Genomic DNA, 7213 nt, shown 5'->3' with positions numbered 1-7213 from the left:
TTTCGTGGCCACCCAAGAAGGTTATGAAGCCGCTATTATCTGCGGCAAATTATGTTCTCTTTATGGTATATGTGCAACTGGAGCAGTATTTTTGACGGCATTCAAAGGCTTAAATGATGTTTCGTGACATGTATGCGTCGTTGTACATTTCTCATGGGACTTATTCATTTCTGGTCAGCTGCAGGTGGCCAAAGCTCCGTCAAACCCTTCGCTTTGTTCCCAATGAGCTCTCTTTTATCCGGAGACCCAAAGGACTGGATGGAGAGATAGCCGGGGTGAGGGAGAGGCGTAAATAGATTGCTTTGACCCAGTGAGGACACACCAAATAAAGCCACATTTGAAAGGACTCCTTTAGTATTTTATTAATAACCCAGCGGGCTATGCCCTGCGTATTTATTGATGTCTTCATCAATCCTTTCATAAACAGGCAAACACTTTCTTCATGAAGCTTTGGCATATATTACACAGAACTTCCTGGACACCTTTTCAAAGGATATGAGGAGGTCAGAACTGTGTCAAACTGCTAACTACAGTGTGTATTAGATCTAAAAGAACATTCCTTTGATTCTGACCTCAGGGCCACAAACACATTGTTGTTGCAGAGGGTCCATGACCACACGGGGAAACTGTCTCTCTTGGCGGCGGCTGCTCGTGCGCTGCAGGTCTGCAGGAGGTCTGCAGGAGCAGACTGTAACCTGAGTCTGAGTGGAACAGATTGACAGTGAGCCACTAAGCACATTGAGCAGACACACTGCATTCATTATCATTAGGCAACAGGAGCGCTTTGAAGCCAGCCGGAGCTCCAGTAGGCAGACAGAGCAGGCCAGCAGGCCAGCAGGCACGTGCTGGAGCGTTATGTAGCTTCTGCATCAAACAAGGAAAAGAGCCTCATAAAACATGCAGGCACACTGATGAAGACAACATTACTTAACACGCCTTTTTACTGGGATAGTATAATGTGCAGAGATCACCGCAGCGCACGTGAAAGCGTTGACCTGATTAACAGTGTTGAGAAAACATTATCAAGGTAAAACAATGTGCCTGTGTTCTTCCTCATCAATTGTCATGAAGAGTGTTCACCTCTGACCTCTTATCACGGGTCGCTTGATGAAAACTGAGCTCATCTCAATAAGCCAACTTGTGCTGATGAAGACCGTGAGATATGGTTGATGGCACCGGGGGTGAAAGCAAGTATGTGGACTTTCAGTTAAGTTGTTGTTAAAGCTAAAATTAGACATTATTTTTGTTTAATGGGGTAGTAAATGGAGGTATCATATCCTCAAAGTAAAGTAACTGTTAAAGAAATCCAATTAAACCTGGATATTTTAAGACCTAACATACAGTGTATCAAGTAAATCAGTTAAAGACATTAAACAGAGTCACAGGCCCCCCCCCCCCACACACACACACACACACACACACACACACACACACACACACACATCACTTCCAGGATGGCTGATGTTCTGGTCCTGCGTTGGGTACAGTGAGTACTGTAGTTTATAGTACAGCTCTATAAATTATCCACCGCTCCCAGCACTGTTATAACAAAAGTCCACATGTAAATAACCCTCTGCAATTATTGTACACCATTATACAATTAGAGTGTGACACGGATGGATTTAAAGGTGGACATTTCACTAGATGGATAAATGTTATTCAATGTTGCTGTTGGATGAATCACACGCATGCTGTGAGAAACTGGGACGTTGGCCACTGTTTCCTGGTGAATTTCAGATCACGCCATTGGTTTAGGAAGAGTTTTATAAGTATATTATTTGTTCACCTAATTCAGCACACAGCGCACGTGAATCAGGGCCAAATCAGGTACAAGTTTAGATTTGCTCAAAGGTTTACACAAAGTCCATGTGACAATTGATCGTTTCCTGAAACCTCCCTGAACAGCAAACATAACAGGCCTGCTGGACTCTCAGAAGGTTGTTTTTATTTCCTTCAACACCAAGAAATTCCAGACCAAATGTAATAGTAATTTACATTAATTTACAATAATGTGTATATATTTCCCCTGTCAACTATTACATAAGTATACTAATATAAATAATTACCTTATTATCTAAGAATAAGTTTCATTTGATGAACTTTGTGGGTTTTACAGTTTGTGGAAATGAAGGCTGTGTTTTTACATTTTCTCAATCTCCAGTGAATGATATTATAAGATCTATAATTTCACCAGCTCAACTCCCCATGCTCCAGCCCTTTGCTGTAATAAATACACGTTGACTCACTCCTTTCTAGCACTGCCTATTTCCTCCTCTCTCCCTGCACACACACCTACACACACACACACACACACACACACACACGGATCCAACGCTGGATCCCCAGTAGTGGCAGTTTGTCCTGCCTGTTTTCATCTCACAGTATATCGGCTCTTACTCATCCTTGTCTAACCTTTACTGCAACCCGTCTGCCTTAAAGGACAAGACTCCCCCAGAACACCGCTTCGAACATCCGTCAGGGCCTTTTCCAGCCTCGATTGGCCTTAAAGGTGTGGACTTTCAGTGTAGTGACTCATGCAAAATAAGTCTCATGAGTCACGAGGGGCCGAGCAGGAAAATAGTCACTACACACACTCCACCACCTTACGCTTTCTGGCACGGCAGAGGCCCATCGGATATTTATAAGGATTGCAGGGCTGCATAGTGGTAGCGTGGATCAGTATGTCAGGTACAACAGGATTGGACAGCAGAAGACGCTGGCTTACATCACACAAAGAAAGGATGCTTCCCTTTTCTTTCTTTTTTAACTACTGCCAAGGCGTCAGAGGGCTTTACAGCCTCTGGCTGCAGGAAGGAGTCCCAAAACCAGGAAATGAGTTTTCATTTTTGCACTTTCTGGTTATCAGAGTCAATGTGGGTATTCTTTTTATATATTTTGATGGGTTTTTGATGAGATCTCTGAATATATATGTGTGTCTGTTTAACATATTTGAAAGTGTTGTTCTAAAGTATAAAATATGTCAATAAATACCTTTCTGGTAAATTGTTTAAGCGTTTAAGTGTAAAAAGGCCACAGAACTTGTGTTTTTCAATCCCAAATAAATTTGTTCGCTGTTGTTCGTTTGATTGTATTTTTTTTTTTTGGGATGTATGTTTTTGTGGTTGTGTTTGTCTCACTTTCCTGGTAAATGCTTGCGCCACTTTTATAATTCCCCTGGATTCTCTATCTGAGTTACAGAATACTGATTCTCGCCATTCAGTAGATTTTGCTGTGAAAAGAAGAAAAGGCTACAAAAAGAAAGCAACGCTTGCAAAATGTATTGGAAACAGCAGATATCGTTGGCATGTGGAATACTTGGACAGAGTTTTAGTCTTGCTAATTTTTCTGATTTCAATAATAGATTTGCTTTTGGATTGTAATGTATTTAGGGCAAGTTAAGACAAATTCATGTCCTGTCTGCTTTTCTTAACTGGTGAACCCGCTACCTGAACTTCTATTCAGGCCGACTACGCGGGAAGTGACACTCATCCTGTTCTAGGAAATGTTTCTCTCAACAAAATGTCCTGTTGTAATGTGCTTTTATAAACCTCATCATGCTCGGGCCATAAATGTGTGTGTGCTAAGTGTCTTTGCAGCTGTATTTTAAGCATAAGATATAAACCTAATTATAGCACTTGATATTAACCATATATAGAACATTTCCCTACATATAATATATACATACATATATATATTTTTGACAAATGAATCATAAAACATTTTTCGTCCACAATTTTTAAACAGTAAACTTAGCTCAGATCTCCATCAGTGCTTCAAACAAAGAGATGATGAACGCTTCACTGTTTGAACCTTTTCACGGGGGGTTCATCATTAATTCAGATACATTTTACACTTTTGAATCAGTAAGACTTAAGTGATTTAGCAGCTGTGAGCAGCTAATTTATCAATGTGTTGGCAACACACCAGCGTCAAATGTTGCAGCCTGTCGGAGCAGGATTGATTCTGCCACACTGACAGATGTCATTACTTTTTTAGCGTAGTCCATGCAGTATTAACAAGACTTACGCAACCCTAATCAGAGAAGTAAAGTGAGGCTTTGAGAAGCCTCCACACCAGCGAGCAATTTCTCGTTAATCTTTAATTAAGCATAAGGTGCAGCGTTGATTCATCCTTTCTCGGCGAGTGCTATTTCCAGCCACCGTCGCCCACTCTTACTCTCTCTGGGGAGGCAGAGAGTTTTTAAAAGCAAAGAAGGAGCTAAAAAACATTCCTGTCCAAGGACAGATTCAAATTGAAGAAAGATATGTTAACGCAGAGGCCATTTTTTGATCGTGGATGTCCCGACTGGTTTGAATAATGAGAGCGTCTGCTATTTGTGGCTTTGTTTGGGATCACGTAAAAGATTTAGAGGATCTCATTCGAGGTGTGGCATCGGCATATTCCATCACAGGAAGTCCCCTTGATCCATTAATTGTGTGTTTTGGCACTTGATTATTTTGGACACTGTCACCACGATTACATTGTGCACTACAAGGAAGTTCAGTCTATTTCAACTAGATTTAAATGTACAGTGGCAAGAAATAAATCGTATGCTAACAATAGTCGGCCTAATCATTGGTGAATCTGCACTAATTTGCATAATTTATAGGCTATAAAGCTTATACATCAAGCACCATTATCTGAAAAAAAAAGAAGTCAATGCTTATTCACTTACTTGGCAATAGAGGACCAGGAAATCATTAGCTTAGCTGAAGGAAATAGCTGGCCTGGCTCTGCCCACAAATATGCCTACCAACCCATCCAAAGCCCATATTGATCCAGCTAGGCTTATTTTTGACCATTGGACAGATCCAAGCTAGCTGTTTCCCTCTGCCTCTGTATTATTTATGCTAAACTAACAGCACATTCACCTCCTGGCCTTAGCTTCAAACTTAAAGACGTGAGAGTTGAGCTTCTCATCAACGCTAGGCGGGAAAAAAGGCCTATTTCCCAACTTGTCGAACTATTCCTTTAAAGTTGGATCCTGTTAGGTTATTATTGATCTGTGAGCACAAACAGGACCTTTAGGTGAATAGTATCTTCATGCTCCAGTCATGTCTGTGATTTGACACTGTTTATCCTCCCCTGTGCAGCCATGTATGTGCTGAGCGGTTTAACTTTTCCTTATTGGCTCCAACGCAAACGCACACGGCGCTAACACACCACTGTGTTTGGAGAGGCTGTGCTTGATGAAGTGTAAACAGGGATGCATGCGCTCTTTAAATGCAGCAGTATGTCAATCCATCATGTGTTCAATCAGGGGTGTGACCATGTTTTAAGAAAAAACTTGTGCTTATTGCAGTGTGGCTTTTTCTACTTAGTGTAGCTGTCAGAGCGCGTCGGCCCATCGGCTCAGCTGCTTTTGTACCATCTGGGTCACCTCGGACCGTCGCCCATGGTAACGACACCCTCTCCAGGTTTGTGCCTCGATGGTAACCCCCATTTTCACTTCACTGATGTGAAGCTGCTGCGCGGCTCTTACGTTGGGCGGATGCGTTTTCTTGTTTCACTTGGACGAGCTTGTGAAGGCGAGTTGTTTAACCCATGGGAGATGGACGCTCACAGCACTTTAATGTCCCTCACATGATGGTCCGGGCGTGATGTCACACTGAAAGCAAAACAGATTATGTAATGTTGCATCATGGAACCCAAATTGAATGTGCTTGTTTCCCACATGAATGATACAGTCCAGTGCATCACTGAAAGCTGCTGATACAATTGCTTAGAGAAGGGGACCGACTTCTTATAATGTATGTTGACTGTAAAGAATATGCAGCATACTCTTGGATGACAGCTGACTATGTCATTTAATTAACTGTGATTGTTTCTCCAAAAAGAAAATTCATCAATGTGGAAAAACTCTAATAGTGTCTATATGTGCTGATTTATTTATTAACTTGTTTCTAATAATGCAACCAAGTGTTCAGTCAGTGAAACGTCGTCACTGATCATTGAACTTTTTTTTTTTTGCTGCTGTTGTCTTTAATGTCTTTTTTATATTATCTTGTTTATTGTATTTAATATGTATATATGTACGATGAGAGCTACGTGAAACCGGAGTCAAATTCCGTGTATGTGTCGACACACATAGCCAATAAAGCTGATTCTAATTCTATGACATTGTTGTTGCAGGGAATCCATGAACATGTCATCTGTCCTGGGCGTATAATGTTGTAATGTTTGTCTTGTGGATATCGGTTGCCATGGCACACAAAGAAAGTTGGAAATACCTGTGAGTATAAATCATAGTTTTATGTTTACATGGAGACTTTTACTCCATGAATAGCACGAATTAGGGCTGTGCGGTATACCGGTTGAACCGGTATACCGCACAGCCTGAGTGGGCGGGCTTTACTGCCCACTCAGGCTGTGCAGGGCTTTACCCATCATGCATTTTGGCGATGTCATTTCTTTCAAACCATGAGTCAACTTCTATCCGTGAGACGTAAGTAGCTCAGACCGCTGTACACGTATCTGTGACTGTAAACGTTAAATGTTGCTGCCTGCCGAAGAATGACAATAGTCGTTGGCTGCGCATGTGCCACTAGTATCAAGGGATCCCCCTGGGTCTTAAATCCCTCCATGTTTAGCTCCCTATGTACCAATCAAAACAGCTGCTGGCCAGTTGCGAGCCAGTGGTGAATAACGATGGCGGTGGCGGTCCTTTTCGGCGTCAATAAATTAATGTGTTTATTTGAAAAAAAATACCGTGATATACCGTGAAACCGCCAGAATCTTACAAAATACCGTGATATGAATTTTTGGCCATACCGCCCAGCCCTAGCACGAAGGTTTGCCCGGTTGCAGGTAACCGAGAGGAAAGGAGCTCAAGTGTTACGGAAAGCTCAGAATCACCCTCAATCAAAAAAGTTAAGACATCAAAAAAGTTAAGAACAGAGTTTCTGAATCTACTAAAAGGAGGTGTGCATGATGGAGCAGGAGGACCAAAATGCCCTGGGTGTGATCGTCACACCCTAATTGGCCGCTCCAAACTCTTGATTAGGAGCCAGTCCCCACACCTTGTGCGCAGGTGATATAAATAACCCTCTAATCAACTCGGGGGAAGTGTGACGTTTGGCTAAAATGAATTGGTAAAAGGGAAATAACAGCAAGAACCAAAGAATGAGGGGAATAAAGGGTGTTTGAAGCTTTTTACAGATGAACATGTCTCCTGTAAATGTTACCTCCTCACTCTGCGTTCTCATGTTTCCCG

This window comes from Taurulus bubalis (genome assembly GCF_910589615.1).
Source record: "Taurulus bubalis genome assembly, chromosome: 3".
NCBI classification, from domain to species: domain Eukaryota; kingdom Metazoa; phylum Chordata; class Actinopteri; order Perciformes; family Cottidae; genus Taurulus; species Taurulus bubalis.
This window is presented reverse-complemented; position numbering follows the sequence as displayed.